General features: G+C 38.3%; 1 long non-coding RNA gene across 2 annotated transcripts; it reads left to right on the forward strand.

Moving 5' to 3' along the window:
* Positions 1 to 2,109: 2,109 nt before the first annotated feature.
* On the forward strand, positions 2,110 to 12,529 carry LOC124397742. Of its 2 annotated transcripts, XR_006927962.1 has the most exons (3): positions 2,110 to 2,420; positions 3,010 to 3,108; positions 11,348 to 12,529. It is a non-coding gene; the product is annotated as an uncharacterized LOC124397742 (long non-coding RNA). The 2 variants fall into 2 exon arrangements; XR_006927961.1 differs by having other exon boundaries at positions 2,110 to 3,108.
* The last annotated feature ends 6,494 nt before the right edge of the window (positions 12,530 to 19,023 follow it).

A 19,023-nucleotide genomic window follows, 5' to 3' on the forward strand; every position in this document is an offset into this window, starting at 1 on the left:
AATAGACTGATTCAAAAATATCTGGTAACCATTAAAAATGCATAAAATATTTACTTCTACAGTATTTTGGCTAACCTTATTCAGAGTGACTTACAAGTATCTTAGCAGTTCACGGGTAATGGCCTTGCTCAAGGAACTTGCAGTGACAGTTGGTCGTGCTGTGATTTTAACCATTGACCGTCTAATTTGACCGCTAGCATCCAAATTGAGCTACAACCTTTATTTATATTTCTGGCGTTTCATCAAATGCCCTTATCCAGTGTAACTTTTTATTAACAGCTATCCTATTTATATCGTTAAGTAGCCAGAATTGAGGGGCCCTACTAATAACGGCCCAGCTTGGTGCAGCTTGGATTAGAATTCATGACCTTCTCATCAAAAGTTCAATTTCTGAACCACTGAGATACCATTTCCTTTGACATTAATGGCATTTTGGTAGATGCCCTTAACCAGTGCAACTTCCCATTTTCTCATTTATTTAACTGAGCAGTTAAGGGTTAAGGGGCTTGCTCAAGGGCCCAGCAGTTGCAGCTTGGTTGGGCTTGGATTTGAACGCATGACCTTCTGATCAGAAATCCAATGTCTATGACATGGACTATGGCCATGATTACACTAATACATTTTCGTTTGAAAATATATTTTTCTGAGATGGAGTTTTCAGTTAGCGAATATGTAGCTTTAAAAAAAAAAGCTTTTCAAAGTAGATAAATTTGAAAATGCAGTTTTCCCATCGCAGTGTAGTCTGTGAAAATGGAGGCTTTTGGAAAAAACGACGACGCATTTTTAATCATTGCCGCAACGTTTCAAAGACCTGGAAAGTAAATAAACTGCAGGTGGAAATGAGTCAGGTCAAAGCTTCTTACTTTTTGCTCATGCCCTGTACAGGGACGTAAGCGTTTTCGAACATTTTATTGTGGATGAGAAACTTTTGGGAAATGATTAAAAACGAAAGTGTGGACACAACATGTTTAGATGAAAACATTTTCAAATTTTCCCTGATTATTTTAGACGTAGCCTAAGGTACCACTTAAATGTTGATCCGATGAATGTCTGTGACTGAACACTTGATTTATCTTTTATTTTTCAGAAAGAGGGAGAAAACAGTGGTCAACAGTAAGTAAGACAGTTTATAATTGCTAAAACACAAGTGATCGAACTTGTTTTTGTGGGCATTTCCTCAATGTTAAATACAGGTATATACACAAAAACGTGTCATATGTTTTGTAATTAGTATATAAATGCATTATTAGGCAAATTGCTGTTGTGTAAAAGGAATAAAACAATTGTGTTGTTAGAGCGTACATTACACCGCCCTATTGTTTATATGTCTTGGATATCATCATGCCCCCAAACTGCTGTATTCCTTACTCAGTCAATTCTCCATGTGTTTCTGAAGTAAAGGTTACTTCCGTGGAATATTTCCTCTCTAGTTTCCTCCTGGAGAGTGTGCAATGCAGATGTGACTTTACAAATGTGAATGTGATAAAAACCTATTAGAAATTCGATGTGACTCACCCTTCTGTACAAAGCTTTATTGTTATTTGACCACCACACTTCCTGTGGTACACTTGATTCTCATTAGAAAACCATCAAACACATCTAAAACCAGTCAGGTGACCTGTAAGGAGACTGTTGTGTGGAAAGAACCAACATGGAAAGTATAAAGCACTTTATATAAAAATTACAAAACAAAATTATTCAGTATTTCTTTTTTTATAGGTGTATGTGGACAGATACCAAATGCAAAACAGTCTCAAAGACTTTCTACCACTCTAACCTTCTTGGCCTTGCTCTACTTGGTCCCAGTCGTGAATGTTGTCTCCATGGACACAGTCTCCATGGGCATGGTCTCTATGGACAAAAATCCCACTGCTGTGTGTGTATATAGATCTGTATAGGTATATGTGTGTGTGCATGTGTGTGAGTGTATGTGTGTGAGTAAGTTTGCAGACGACAGGAGGCTGTAAGCACTCAGTGTGTACAGAGCCTCCAGCTACGTCCTAGTGCCGTCTACATGCCCGTTGAGTGGGCTGTTTTTATTCAGGCAGAGAGCATGCCACCTAAATAGAGGACACATGGAGGGAAGGACCTGGCTTTGGAACAGGAAGTCCAGAGATTGCAGTGATCAGGTCATCGCTCTATTCCCACTGAGTGAAGATTGATCAGACAACACTGAGCTGAAGGATAGGACAGAGACACCCGCTTTAAGATCACTGTGTCCTGGTGTGTGTGTGTGTGTGTGTGTGTGTGTGTATAAATGTGAGTGTGTGTGTGTGTGTGTGTGTGTGTGTGTGTGTGTGTGTGTGTGTGTGTGAGAGATTGGACCGGAGTTCTTTTGCTGGTGCGAAAGCACGGTTCCAACCATTACCTGAGGGGATTCTGGCGATGCGAAGATACCTTAAGCTATTTGTTCCACACAGGTGTGAAACCCTATCCTGTCCAGCACACACACATTTGTACATATACACACACACACACACACACACACACACACACACACATGCAGGGAAACAGCGACTCACATCCTAATCACTGATTGGAAGGAAAGTGCGTGTCGTGGAGGACACTGGCCCTGTCTGTCTGTCTTTACTCACCATGGCAACACTTTCTACTGCGCAGGCCCTGCAGCAAAATCAGCCGTCTGCACGCTGCATGCAAACAAGTCCTGAACACACACACACAAACACACACACGCACAAACACACACATACACACTCCAGGATGCTTTGCTAAACATATTGTGCAGTTTTTTTCTACAACTCAACAGTCAGTTATGCACGGTTTACAAAAAAGAAATGCCTTGCTCTGTGGCAGCAATGAACAAAAATTAAACACTTTTACTTTTCCCGTTCTTAAAAATGTCGGCGAGCAGCAAAGACATTCTTAGTTTCTAGAGTTTAGTGCTTGTCACCTAAAATTTAAAAGTAGAAATGATTGAAAATTAATATAATATTGTTCCAACTATCTGCTTCAACCAATGTCCTTTCATGTGAGTCTATGGTGATGCAGACTTGTTGCTGGTGAATACAAGCTGGTGGATATGAGCTGGTCCCAGTGGAACTCTGACCAATCACTGCTGTCATCTTTCAGAGCATAAAACAATCAGAGGTAAGTGTTATCCTCTCTCCTTTTCATACATGAGTTTACAGTCATCAATGATAAGAGAGTACAACATCCTTGCTTCCTAAAACTCACAGTCATTTTACCCTCTTGGATTCCTGGCCATGCATAGTTGGGATGTTGGAATTTAAACTTAAGATTTCCTGTGGTATTCCTTTTTTCATTGAAGCACTCAGACACAGAAAGAACACTTTAAGAGTGGTGGATGAAGAACAAACGATGTGCTTGAGTTAAAGTAGAGATACACTGGGTAAAATATTACTCCAGTAAAAGTACCAATAATCCCTTTAAACTTTCACTTGAGAAAAAGTACAAAAGTATTTGTCTTCAAATGTACATAAGTATCTAAAGTATTATGATTTATTATGGCTATAATGTACTATTATTATTTGTGTCACAAGACTCTTACCTAATCAACTCAGTTTATCTGAAAAGACTCAGATTAATACATGATATTAATGAGTCAAACACTGATTGATATCTATTAAAATGATCATGAGCCCAAAACCTTCTTTTTTAACTACTTAAAAAAGAAAATTATGTGAATAAGGCCACAGGTGTTGTGACAAATTAGAGTCAGGAGTTTATTCGATCATTTATTATGTTGGTGCTAAGAAGATACCACCAAGCGCCAATCAAGTTCAAAACAGAGCACGTGCTCTACACTGATTGGTTGATTGCTGAGTGCTTGACCGGTTAAGTTTTTATTCACTCATAAATAAAAAGTTAATATTGTTAGTTAATATTGTTAATATTGGTAATAGTTATTATTGAAGTACAGTGAGTAGAATATATATATTTTTATATATACATTTATACCTAAAAATCTGTAAAAACAGAAGACAGGTGTTAGCCTCCCCACATCAAGGCATTAAATTGATCTAAAGGTCATAAGTTCAAATTCCAGCCACACCAAGCTGCTACTTCTGGGCCCCTCAGTAAGGCCCTTAAGTCCACTGCTGCTTAGCTGTATGAATTACATTATTATCACAAGGGTATCTGCCAAATGCTGTAAATGTAAATCACATTTTTTAAGCATGACCCTGCTGTAAGCATGACACACAGCACATACCTGTTATAGTTTATACATACAGTGAGGAAAATAAGTATTTGTAATTGCAAACTGTATCTGTAATTGCAAACAAAGTAGTATCTGTAATTGCAAACAAAGGCTACTGTACCAAATATTAACATTGACTTTCTCAGGTGTTCAAATACTTATTTGCAGCTGTATCATACAAATAAATAGTTTAAGAATCATATATTGTGATTTCTGGATTTTTCTTTTTTAGATTATGTCTCTCACAGTGGACATGCACCTACGATGACAATTTCAGACCCCTCCATGATTTCTAAGTGGAAGAACTTGCAAAATAGCAGGGTGTTCAAATACTTATTTTCCTCACTGTAGTTTTACTCTCCCGGGAGTATCTATGTTCTGAAATTACCACGGCTATCAAGAACAACAACAAATACACTGGACAAAAGTATTGGGACACCTGACCTTACCTGCCACATGTGGTTCTTCTCCAAACTGTTACTGCAAAGCTGGAGGCACACAATTTTATAGGGTGTCTTTGGATGCGGAATAATACAATTTTGCGTTCACTTGAACTTGAAAACCCAAACCTGTTCCAGCCTGGCAATGCCCCTGTGCACAATGCGAACTCCATGAAGATATGTTTTACATGGTTTGGAGATGAAGATCTGCTATATGGCCTGCTATAGAGGTCTGACCTCAACCTTAGTGAACACCTTTGGAATGGTGTCAGTAACTGACTTTACTAACACCCTTCTGGATGATGAACACAAATGCCCAATGAGTAAATGCCCAAAATGCCTGATGAACACACATATCAAAATCTATTGGAACATCTTACCAATAGAGTGGAGGGAATTATAAGAGCAAGTTGGGAGTAAATGTTAAATGCTATGCTCAAAAATCAAATATACTCATGACCAGGTGTCTGCAAATTTTTGACAATATAGTGTAGGTTACCTCCCTCTGCTTTGCACATGACACCATTCATGCAGTTAATTTTTTTGAAAAATGATCTGCTACAAGGCTATTAACAAATTAAAGTGTGCACACACAGATTAGCCTCATTACTTGGGAGCTTATAAATCGAGGCCATAATACATTTTTCTGTGAAAGTTACTGAGTTAGGAGCTCATAGAGATGTAAGAGAGAGTAAACATAGTGTGTGTGTGTGGGTGTGTGTGCATGAGTGTAAGTGGGTCATCTGTTGCACAGAGCAGGTTTCTCACCTGTACACTAGCTTCCTGTCCTCTCCAATCCTCCACCCCCTCATATGGCTTTTTCCCTCTATTTCCTTCACATCCATCAGCCTTCTGCTCCTCAGCAGCTTTCCCTACCTCACCCTCTTCCTCATCTGTCATTGCTGAACCCACACACACACACACACACACACACACACACGTGACAAAGACAAATCTTGCCCTCTGAGATTAGCAGATCCACACCATAGAGACACATGATATACTGTAAATAAAAAAAAAACCTATCTAAAATAAATATCTATCTATCTATCTATCTATCTATCTATCTATCTATCTATCTATCTATCTATCTATCTATCTATCTATCTATCTATCTATCTATCTATCTGTCTGTCTGTCTGTCTGTCTGTCTGTCTGTCTGTCTCTCTGTCTGTCTGTCTCTCTGTCTGTCTGTACTATACTATACTATACTATACTATACTATACTATACTATACTATACTATACTACACTATACTATATGGACAAAAGTTTGTGGACACCTGACCATAAGATTCATATGTGAGTTTTTGAATATCCCATTCCACATTTAGGTGAGGCTTGGGGGCCAGTCAGCGATCACGATCATCCCAAAGATGTACAATAGGGTTCCCAAAGGTGTTCAATAGGGTTGAGGTCAGAGCTCTAAAGGGAAAATGTAATGCTACTGCATTTAAAGACGTTTTATACATTTCTGACCCTTGGGGTAACAGTTTGGCTGTAAATTTCAGGTGTGCCAATATTTTTATCCATACTATCTATCTATCTATCTATCTATCTATCTATCTATCTATCTATCTATCTATCTATCTATCTATCTATCTATCTTACATGAATGTCTTGTAATTTATATATATATATATATATATATATATATATATATATATATATATATATATATATATATATATAGAGAGAGAGAGAGAGAGAGAGAGAGAGAGAGAGAGAGAGAGAGATTAATATCAATTTTTGAACTTTAATATTATGTTTATAAGTAAAAAAAAAGCTTGGATTAATGGGGATTCAGGTGTACACACACTCACACACAAATACACACAAACACACTGAGTTTCTCCCTGTTGCCACTTCCTCTGTAGCCCATGGTGTTTCCGTTGGGGTGAGAGAGTGCCAGCTCCATCCCCCCTGCTCCCTGGTGGGGTCCTGCCTCCTGGCATCTGTCAGGGCAGCTGTCTTTCTACCCACACTGAGCACGTCCTCTACGCAGCACTGCATGCCACACAAACATATATACACACACACACTTAAAAACAGAGGTGTAAATATACCCAACATGGTGACTGGCCCAACAGCACATAATCATAGATAATAACCGTGTATACTTTAAACTATGATCCTTAAAACAACCGGTACATGACACTACTGATTGGCTAAACAGGTCCAACACTGCTGGTTAGTTCACTGCTGTCTGCCTAATGTTATCTCAACAAGACATTTTTAGTCAGAGCTGCAGCCCTAAGAGAGGTGGTACAGCTCAGGCATGTGAGAAAGAGAGAGAGATTGTGTGTGTGTGAAAGAGTAAAAGAGAGAGAGAGAGAGAGAGTGTGTGTGCGTGTGTGTGTGTGTGTGTGTGCGTGTGTGCGTGTGTGTGTGTGTGTGTGTGTGTGTGTGTGTGGGTTCAGGTGTGTACAAGCTCACAAAGGAACACGAGCCTCACAGGTGCTTCCGAATACTGATGTTCTCAGTTCACACACACACACACACACACACACACACACACACACACACTAAAAACATCTCTTTCCCTTAGCTTCAATCAAAAGGCAGTCCACTAGAAAAATAGCAGAAAAGGCTATAAGTGAACATTGCAATCCAACTCGAATCATATTTCCCGCTCTATTTGACGTTGTAGCAAGTACTGTGACTTAATGTACTATTTGTAAAGCACTAATTTTTTAACGGAAACCTTTCACGTTTAGGCTTGTTGTAAAAACAGGCATCTAATTAAATAACTAAAACAACAGTACGAGCATGAGCTACCATCAAATACTATAAAAAATTAATCCCAAATGTTTATTCTATCTGCTCAATTCAGATAATTAGTTAAAATTTGCTCAATTTTCCAAACACCTAAATATGAACACCTGTTTGCCTGGAAATTCATGCAATAATCCAATCAGCAGTAGTGGACAGTAATGAAGTAAATGTAATTTGTTACTGTACTTACATAGGTTTTTCATTTCAAAGTTGAAATATCTTACATCTTACTCAACTCCAGTTTGTGAAATCAATCGTTTCTTTTTAGTTATGAGTGGATAAAAACTTGGTCAGGCACACAGCAAGCCACCAGTCAGTCTGTTTTGAAACTGTTTTGATTGGCCAATGGTGGTATCTACTTAGAACCAACATACAGTTCAGCATCATTTCATTAGCAAGCAGAACATTTTGAGAGGAAGAAATGATGGAAGAAACTCCAGATTTGAACTCGCCGCAACACCCATGGCCTTAATTGTGCAATTTCTTTTAAATAGTTAAAAAGAAGGTTTTGGGCTCATGATAATTTTAATACATATCAATCAGTGTTTGACTCATTAGGTTCATTCTATCAGTAGATTGGTTTGTAACATTAGAGTCTTTTTACATGAACTGAGTTGATTAAGCAAGTGTGATAATAGGACATTATAGCTACAATTCATCATAAGTACACTTAAAGTCAAATACTTTTGTACTTTTACTCAAGTGTAAGTTTAAAGAAAGCATTTTACTGTTAATGGAGTAATATTTTAAGTTTCAAGTATTTTTAAAGCAAGTTTCACAATGGAGATTGTCTCACAGCAGCTTTACAGAGCATAAGAATTAAAAACAATGTGTGTTTTACCTAGTTTATCACAACTTTAACTCAACTAAATGGTTTGTGTACTTCATCCACCACTGGTGTTTAAGGTCGGGCACTTCAGATCAGAAGGTTTGAGTTCACATCCTATCTCCACCAAGCTGCTACTGTTGGGCCCTCGAACAAGGCCCTTAAGTCTTAACTATTCAGTTGTATGACTTTATTTAATTTATTGTACGAAATAAATGTGATTTCAGATTTTTACTGTAATGGTTGATGGTGCTGGATTAGCTGGTTTGATTATTAGAGATACTTTGGGGATTTTTACATAGAATAGTATGAAAAAGAGAGAGAGGCGAGAGAGATCAGAAGTGAATGGCCAAACTAGTTAAAGCTGACAGAAAAGGTATGCAGAAAACCATCAAAGCAGAAAAGCATCTCAATATGCAACAGCCACATGCTAAGTTTGAGACAGATGAGCTACAACAGCAAAAGAGTATGCCAAGACTTCTGTCAACCCAAAACAAGAATCAGTGGGCACAGTGGGCACATTTAATTTGGAAAAAAGACAGTTTCAAGCAGTAGTTTTTCTTAAAATGTATGAGGTAGATACAAAAAAATCCTATAATTCCTGAAACTTTTACCCTTTCAATTGTCTAAGTAATTTATTTGTTTGTTAGTGTTTTTATGCTGTAGTAGGCCTGCTACCTAACCTTCTTCAGAAATAAAAAATATTATTTATGGTCTGTTTATTATCAGAACAGCAAGATAAACCAAAGATACTCATAAAGAGCATTAGTATCTAGTATACACTGTCCAGGCATTACTTTATGGCCACTGATCAGTCATACAATTATGACCACCAGCCTAATATTGTGTATATTGCTGCCAAAACAGTCCTGACCCGTCGAGCATTAACAGCATTAACTTCTTCAGCAATTTGAGCTCATCTGTTGGATCAGATTGCATGGGCCAGCCTTTACTCCCCACGTTCATCAATGAGCCTTGGCCGCCTGTCACCGGTTCACCACTGTTCCTTCCTTGTACCACTTTTGATAGATACTGACCACTGCAGACCAGGAACATCCCACAAGAGCTGCAGTTTTAGAGATGCTCTGACCCAATCGTCTAGCCATCACAACTTGGCCCCTTGTCAAGCTTGCTTAAATCTTCCGCTCGCCCATTTTTCCTGCTTCTAACACATTAACTTTGATAAAAAAAAATGTTTATTCGCTGCCTAATATATCCCACCCACTAACAGAGATAATCAGTGTTATTCACTTCAACAGTCATAATGTTATAATGTGATAATGTTATGCCGATCAATGTATAAAGTGAACATGAAATTTTGGAACTAGGAGTTGGCCATCCTGTCACGATGGCAATTGTTTGGAGCTAGCATGACCCTGTTTGGAAACCCCTTGCCATTAGTTATAATGGTGCAGTGGAGTGGTGCGCAATGAGCATTCATCATAAAAGCCTGTCTGCTAATTTAGAAAAATGGGTTTATTCTTAAAAAGAAGTGCCCAGGTGGTAAGGTTGTTTGAGCTGCCATCGTGAAGGAGGCCTCACTGGTCGGTTGGACAACACACATCATCTCTGTGTTGAGCTGTTTCTTAAAAAAATTATGCACCCATGCTGTAATTGCATGAGCAGACGGGACACGATCATGGTGTCCTAACTGGTAAGGATTCCCTTTTCGCAACACTATCACCATTCTTATAAAAGGCTTTTCCAGTGCTAATTGCACATCACTCCACTGCTCCATTATAACTAATGGCAAGGGGTCCTAAAACGAAGTTTCACTGGTTCCAAACTATTTTAAAACCCCACAATTGCCAAATCCCATTTCCAAAATTTCCCCTTTCTCTGTGCCACTTTGTACTGAATATAATGAGTATAGTGTATATGAAGCGTTCAGTTTATGATGAGGATGTACTTCCATATAAACCATTACAACACTGACTGAACCATTACAACATTAATGGGCCAAACTCTAAACTAGAGCACTAATACACATGATAAGTAAATGATATGTTCATCAATGAGCGCATGGATCACATTTATTTCAAGATCTGTAACTGGTGACCAGTGATGGGTCGTTCATGAAAGATTTGTTCATTTGAGTCTTTAATGTGACTTTGTAGAATGACTCTTTGTCTTTAAGAGTTATTTGTTAATTTTCTAAAGGACACGATTAAACAATGCATCGCAAAATCTCTGTAGGTTATGTTCAGAAAACAGAATTCATCTCATGAGACCTCTAGTCCGAGTCATTTGTTTTTTAGATGCTACAATAGATTTTTTGTTTTTTTTTCAAAACTTGCCATTATTGTTACAAGATGCTTTAGAATGCAATAGATCAGATTTCTTTTGGTCTAAATCTTGACAACATTGTTACAGTAATTATGGGAGTCACATGACAAAAGAACTAATGAGACGGACCAGAAGATAAGTGGTGAGCTATTCATTTGTTTATCATAAATTGTCCTTAGCTGCATTGTCATAGTTCAAGTACGCGCATCTAGACGTGTTAAGAGATCCGATTATTGAAAGTGTAATGTTTTATAATATTTCTAATTAAAAGAATGAAATTACTAAATGACTCATTAAAAAAGATTTGTTAATTTTGATGAAGTTTTAATGGTAAAATGTGCTGATCTCTACATCAATACTGATTACACGGTGATATTTCCTTATAAATAAAGAAGGTTTGTAGGATAAGGATAAGGTCTAAGAATAAGATTTATAGATGCGTTTTTTTTTTTTGTCTCCAGGTAATGCATGCCCTGTGGTATGTAACAAATATGCTTTTTGTCTATATTTCTGTGTGCATATCTACGAAAGTACTTTTCAATGTATAGGTAAAAAGAGAAAACGCACTACAGGACATGCTGTATTGGTTCGTTAATGTGACATTTCACAGTGCTGTTTGGTTTCATTAAGCCCTCTAGTACGGCTTGTCGGCTTTCAAACAGTGCGCTTGGAGTAGAAATTCTTAGTATTCCTTAAAACGCACACCTCCTGTTAATGAGGAGGGAGAGTCCAGCATGGATTGTGATACTGATTAATTGGGCGCGACGCAGGGAAGTGGGTCTGGACACTACCTGGCAATTTCCTGCAGCCCTCCCCCTCTCTTTTCTCTCACTTTTCTTAGGGCAGGTGGGCTGTGGGAAGGAGTGCCGTGCACTCTGCGTTGATATTCTACTGGCGTCCGGCTCGCCAGGCGCCCTACATAGCAGGCGCTCCCTCTGGCAATGCTTGGCTTGGCTCTGGGCTCGACGATCTTGACGCAGCCTCTCCACACGCTTGCACGTGCACCTACACTCACACGAAGCCACGTGAATACAGACACACATTTCCTACAAAGGCGCACGGGATCAGACGCATGAATTGAAGCAAACTGGAATATTCAAAGACGCGAAAGCAGGCCTGCAGACACCAGGCTCGAGACACAACCATATTTCATGGTGCCGTGAATTGCTGCAGTGGCTGTGTGCCGGAGCTGGCTGCTTTGGCCTGGACAGAAAGAGAGAGAGAGAGAGAGAGAGAGAGAGAGAGAGAGAGAGAGAGAGAGAGAGAGAGAGAGAGAGAGAGAGAGAGAGAGGGGATAATTGAAGTAAGCAAGAAAAGTCGAAGCCAACAAAGTCAGTCGTGTAGATACATAAAGACTGGGAGACAAAGGAAAGGGAAGAGCAAACCAGGCAGACTTAGAGAAAGGAGTGCGAGGCAGAGGTGTGATATAACCGTGGTGCGGTAATGTGTGTGTTATACCCCATGGAGCAGGACGGAGACTGCTTTAATGAAAGCACAGGAAGAGGGCAGCAGCTGGTGGCGTGTGCTTGAGCCGTGAGGATAAGACCGTCGAGCTGGGCTCGCCAGGGTCTCTCTCCAAGCCCACGCTCTCTCTCACACACACACACACACACACACACACACACACACACACACACACACACAGACTGAGCTCCTTTGTCCGCTCTGCTGCCACCCATGCTGGATGAAGGCCCAGGCCGCGGGGGCCTGGCTGAGTGCATCAGAGCCGGCAGCAGCGGCCCAAACCCAGACCAAACCTAAAGCCGGCACCGATGCCACTGCGGCAGCACCAGAAACAAACAAGAAGCAGGAGCCGACATGGCAGAAGAAGGATTAGGCAGCGCAGGCAAGGACGAAGGTGGATGTTGAAAGCATTAGTCATGGAGGAGATGCTATAAATAAGCATGCTAGGAGCCATTAGCTTTGCGCCATTGTGGTTTGGGGGTACCTAAGCTTGAGTTCACACAGCTGCACACAATTTCCTCAATAAAACGTATTACAGTGTTCGTTTTATCAATATTAATTAAGAATACAATTTGAAACCTTGTTTGATTTTGGAGTGTACAATGGTTATATGTAGTTCTAAAAGAAAGATTGGTTAAGAATCGACTGGGTTTGTCAAATAGTGTTCATTGTACAGAGTGATGTGTTGCATTATTTTTGTTATGTAAAATTTAAACCAAAATTTTAATGTATTATGTATACAATGAGATGTATAAAACAGTGAAATGTGTGCAATATAAGGTATAAATATAACAATAAGACAATATAAATCACTGGGAATTGGGAACATGGAAACTACAATAATGTAATCAAGAATTTTTACTATATATATATATATATATATATATATATATATATATATATATATATATATATATATATATATATATATATATATATATATGCACACAAGGTAGCAAGCTAAGTCAGTAGAATGAATGCAGTTATCTACCCAAACCAGCAAACTGGATAGTTGTTATTAGAGATTTTTATTATATATGCATTTTATACGGGGTGGCGGCCCGCACTGGTGTCAAAACAGTGACCTTTGAGCTGGATCTTCATCTTTGAGGAGTGGGAAAATTCCGGATGAGCCAAATCTGGCGAGTAGGGTGGGAGCGGAAGTGAGATCATATGGATTGTTCTTCGACAACCATCATGTTGCTGAATGGTTTCTGCATTTTTGGGGGTTGAGCTTGTTGAAGGTCTTCTTGAACTTTTGATGTCTTCCAGTGATATTCTTTCACTATTGAAGCACGTGCTAGTCAAAACAACTTGAATGACTCATTGCAGCATTGCCATATGTCAAATGTCTCTGTTGCAGATTTGCCCAGTTTTACATAGAATTTCATGTTTGCTCTTTGTTCTAACTTGCTGTCCATGATGAAATCGCAGACGTGGTAACGAACGTGGTCAGAATAGCACTAGTTACACCATTAGTCTCTAAACTTTTTGATAACATCTCGTATTATCCTAACATGTAATAATAAACTGTAATAACCTTTACAGTGTGAGCAGGTATCTTGATTTGACAACATATTTGCTAAACCTGGGGCAGATAAAAACTTTGAAATGTCTCAAACTGGAATTCTAGTAAGCAAATTGTATTAGCCATCTTGACTCCATATTTATCCTCAGTACATGGAGTAGGTAGGAAGTCCATGATGAGCTGTTGAACATTTTAATGCATACTTGTGTTTAGTGTATTTATTTTTTTTAACACATTTTTTGTATAGAATTTATTCTGCTATGTTTTGATGAATATATGATGATTTAGATGTGCAGATTGCTTGATGTGCAGCTTTAGCATTAGCACACCAAGCCTAATCTGGATAAGTCAACACTTTTGAGGTTAAACAAAAAGCTCTGGGTGAACATTTGCTTGAAACTGTTGTGCAAAATAGTTAATCGTGGCCTTACTATTAACAACATTAGAAGTACATGGTACATGTAAAGCATATCTACTGTGAAATATAAAATTTATACACATTAAATCGAATTTAACTTGAACAATCTATCCAGGATGTGACCCTTTCTCATTCTTCCCAGGATAGGCTCTGATATGGATGGCCACTGAATGTACAGTAAGTGTAGTCCAACTTGTCTGTAGATCTTTATGCAGGTAGTAGTAGAAATAAAACTTGACATATTTATTCAGTTGTTGATGAGAGTCTACAGTCGCACTTAATGAATTATGAATCCCAAGTGCAATACTATAGTGTTCATAATATTGTTAAGATGTTGTAAGTTCAAATCCCATTGAGTCGTGAATATCCAGGAGATCAAGAATGTGTATATGATCTTGGTCTCTGGGTAGGAGCAATGCAATTATACTTTTTCCCTGTTGATTTGAACACTGCTGGCCAGTTGTTAAAGTTTTAAGTTGCAGAAACAGCAGTTTGATAATTTGTAGTTGATGGCTTTTAAGTGTAACAGCTGTATGGTAGTTAAGTGAGCGTCTGACATTGGACCAGTCTCCCAGAATCCCATAATGCTGTTCTAACCAGTTTGCCTATTTGGCAAGAGAGACTGCTAAGGAAAATAAACCATTTTGTCGTTGCTGCTTTTTGTAATCAGTGATCTGAAACACCTTTTCTGACGTCAGTTGTTGGAGCAGACTTTTTGCAGGCTGAGAGGTGCAAGAGTTTTTTTGCTGCTCGGTTTTGCATTCTGGAGTCATACAGGTCACGCAGTGAAGGCAGATCACAGCCAATGATGTTCTTAGCCATCTTGACAGCGCGCCGTAATTTTCTTATTTCCTGGGAGAACTCCATGCCGAACCAGATGGTAATGGCTGAAATAAGGAGACGTTCAATAGTGGCAGTGTAGAAATGCACCAGTATGGCCTGGAGAAGATAGAACATTGCCAGCTGTTCCTTACTAAGCTTTCTATATTAATGACAGACTTGAGGTCCTATGTGATTGCTGTCCCCAGAGATTTATTGACATGATGGGATAGATTGTTGAGATTAAGCAGTGGGAGCGGTGTATGTACGGCAGGAACACAAAAAAAAATGTTAAGCTGGGTTTAAAAAGAGATAGAAAAAAATCACACGGGTTTTTGTTAAGTTCTGCTTTGTTTTTTCTAGGATATGTCAATGCAGATCACATTTTTTGTAATAATTAGATAATCCTGTATCTTTGGACAAAAGTTTGTGGACATCTTATTACAAATTAAGTTTCCACTCGCTGTTATAATAATCTCCACTCTTCTGGAAAGATGTTCCGCTAGATTTTAGTGGGTGCTTGTGGAGATTTGCACTAATTGAGCCACAATGGCATTAGTAAAGTTAGGTTCTGTCGTAGGGTGAGAAGACCTGGGGTGCAGTCAGAGTTCCAATTCATTCCAGAGGTGTTAAGTAGGTTTGAGGTCAAAGCTCTATAGCAGGCCACTTAAGATCTTCCATTTCAACCCATGTAAACAATATTTTTTTTTATTATGCACATGGACATTGTCATGATAGAACAGGTTTGGGTCTCCTTGTTCAAGTGAAAGAAAACTGTAATGCTACCACATCCAAGGACATTCTACACACATTTTTTGCATCCAACTTTGTGCTAATAGTTTGCTAACTACATATGGCTGGAAAAGTCAAGTGTCCCAATTCGTTTGTCCATTGTAGGAATGTTTTTAATTAGTTGTTTTATTACATTTTTCTGTATTGTGAACTATACATGCATATATACACATTATACATATTTAGAAGACAAATGAAGCAACAGCATAAACTACATGATGATGTAAAAACAAAGAGCTGGATGGAGGTTTGCTAACTCCAAATGCTCCTTTGTATAAAACTAAGAGGCACTGTATCGCCTCGTCTCCATCTCCTGCTGTGTTGGTGACCATTTGCTCATGATTTAATCAATGATCGGAGAGAATGCCAAAGCTGTATGAACCTTTCGGTATTTTTATGATAATAAAGTGGTCTGAGAGAGAGATAGTTATCTGAGCCATGACAGCTACTTCCCTTGCATGTTTTGTTTTTACTTATCACCTGAGTGCTTTGTTCTCCTTCGGAGGGACTGCCCCCAAAATGTGTATAAAACCAATGCTTAAAGTTGGACTTGATGACTGCAGTGCCGAAGCAGTACACTCTGATGTGTTGGCTCGTCTGCAATAAAGACTACTAATGAAAGATATTCAAGTCTCCTGGTCTTTGCTGGAAAAAAGTTTACAACACCATAGAGTGTATGTTATAAATTATATTTGCATGTACAGATAAAATGATGTCAAACTTTGACATTGTAGAGAGTCAATTGTACCTCAGTGTTCGGTTCTGTTGTCAATGTTGTTTTGCTGAAACTATCTTATATTATATTATATTATATTATATTATATATATATATATATATATATATATATATATATATATATATATATATATATATATATACAGTATATATATATATATATATATATATATATATATATATATATATATATATATATATATATATATATATATATATATATATAATTTATTCTCCAATCTGTGTGTTCAAAATTTAATCTTATGGTTTGCTTTTCTGTGTTTCTTAATTGCTTGTTATGGGTAATTTTTTGTTTAATTACTTTTAACATTAATAACAAAGCAAAAAAAAAAAAAACACCTCAGGATATGCTATTTGGAAATGCATTCAACTTCATTTCATTTCCATACATTTTACTTGTATCGCGATTTTAACGATGTACTTTGTCTCAAAGCAGCTTTACAGAATGTACAAGTTTAGGGCCTATAAGTTTGCTCTTTATAATTTATAATTATATAGTTTAACCCTAATGAACAAGAGAGTGGCGACTGTGGCAAGGAAAAACTTTCTTAGATGATATGAGGAAGAAACCTTGAGAGGAACCAGACTCAAAAAAGAACCCATCCTCATCTGAGTGGCACAGAATGTAAATTTAATACAGTTTCAGAATTGTTGAGGTGTTCTGTTTAGGCGCTTAAATGCAGAGCTGTTCATAGCTGTAGTAGGCGGTTAATATTAATAACAGTCCAAATCCATCCTCAAAGTATTTGAGTGGCTCAGTAAGTTTATGGATCTTTAAACTGTTCATGTAGAACCATCTCCAGCCTCACAGCATAGAATCCACTTCTGTTTGGTATCAGTCCTCCATTTTAGATCAGACTGTATCCAGACACAAGGCAGCATTGATTACTTTCTTGTAACAATATTTTATTCCTTATATATTAGGTAAAATGGCTATTAGTCATAGTTCAAGCTTTTCATTCTAATTAAATCAAATAAAAAATGTTCAGAAACTTTTTATTGTCTAATGAATTTAGGAGTATAGTCCTATTTTTAGGGTAATTATCAGCTACATTTTCTTTACTTTGCATTGCCACACAGAGTAGATAATTTACTTGTGCATACATTGTGTATGATCAAACATCTGCACAGTTTATTCGTAAATGTAATGCAGCATATTTGTACATTTTCAGATGTTTAAATCTTTGAGATAAACAAAATAGTAGATAGAAATTCTAAAAAGTCCACAATATTGGATAGCCTGTATGAAGCTTATTATACCTCAATGTTGCTAAATGTTAATATTACCAAGTAAAAAAAGTCAGTGCCTGACTGTGGGCAACAAATCCGCTCATGTCCCCGTGGTTGTGTGTGTGAGTCAGGGCATGTCTGCATGTGCTCATGCAGCGTGCTTCCTGACGCACTGAGCCAGCGGAGATAATGGTGAGATGAAAGAAGGAGCGAGTGAGTAACGGCAAAGGAGGAGAGAAAGGGAAAAGAAAGAAGGGGGAATTTTGGGGAAGGAGGGGGAAGTCAGGTCTTAGGGGCACCGGCGTGTCGCAGATCCAATTACCGGCCCCCACACTGAGGCCTTTGTGCGTGCGTCCTCGCTGATAAATGGAGCCGTGAGTCAGGTCTCTGGCCAGAACGAGTCGTGCTCTATACCATCCCTGCTGCTCAGCCCCCTATAGCACTATAATATACGGCACAACACTATCTAGATGTAGCACTCTGGGGTGCACAGCGAGTGAAGAGTGATTTTTAGGAGAACTTTCTAAGGAGGTACCTCAGAGGATGTCGGCCTAGAAACTGAGGCCTCCATCCAAGCATAACTTGCTCACTAATTTAAAAAAAAAAGCATGTGGACTGATGCATTAAGGGCCGATGTAAGTGCCTCTGATTTACCAATGTAAACGGTTTGTTTACGAGTTTCTGTGATTTTCCGGCTGTGTGAAAATTATATTCCTTACTAAAGTGAAAAGAGGGGATGCCTCCATGTGACACAATCATGCCAGTTAATATGTACTCATCAGTACTGCTTTATCTTGGACAATCTATCTGGCTATAGATCCGGAGCCTATCCCGGGAACACTGGCACAAGGTGGGAATACACCTTGGATAGCATCAAACATGCCTATTCAAACAATCTTTCACACCTGGGGCAATTTAGAGTTGCCAATCCAGTTTTTTCAGAGGTCGGAAGAAACTGGAGAACCACAGAGAAAATGCAAAACTCCACACAGATAGTAACCTGAGCTCAGGATCAAAAACTAGAACAACCCTCTGAACTACTCGGCCACCATTTTCGCGGTTGTTGTTCATCTAAAATCTAAAACATTTTCATATCTAATAAAAAAATAAGCATTTTAAAATGTGGACACTACAACCATAAAGCTTCCCAAAAACAACTACATGTACTTTCTTTATAAATGTAAGTTTGTTTCATTTTAGCTCATCAACATTTCTATGTTAATAAACATGGCGACAATCCAGTGTTTAATTCACTTGTGTTCTTGTGTTCAAGCGCCTGCTCTGGATATAGCAAATGAAGACTTTCTGATTTTGTCACTCTCACCTGCCATACTTTTGCCAAATCTGTCATTTGTGATTTCTCCTTTCACTATTAAAACATACAATTAAGCTCGAACATTAACACTTCAAAACACTAAATATTCAACTTCTGTTGTGGTCAGTGTGGTTGTGATGCGTGGCATATATTTAAATGCTGTATCGTGGACCACAATTTGACCCACCACACAA

The sequence above is a fragment of the Silurus meridionalis genome, chromosome 15 (assembly GCF_014805685.1).
Source record: "Silurus meridionalis isolate SWU-2019-XX chromosome 15, ASM1480568v1, whole genome shotgun sequence".
NCBI classification, from domain to species: Eukaryota; Metazoa; Chordata; class Actinopteri; order Siluriformes; family Siluridae; genus Silurus; species Silurus meridionalis.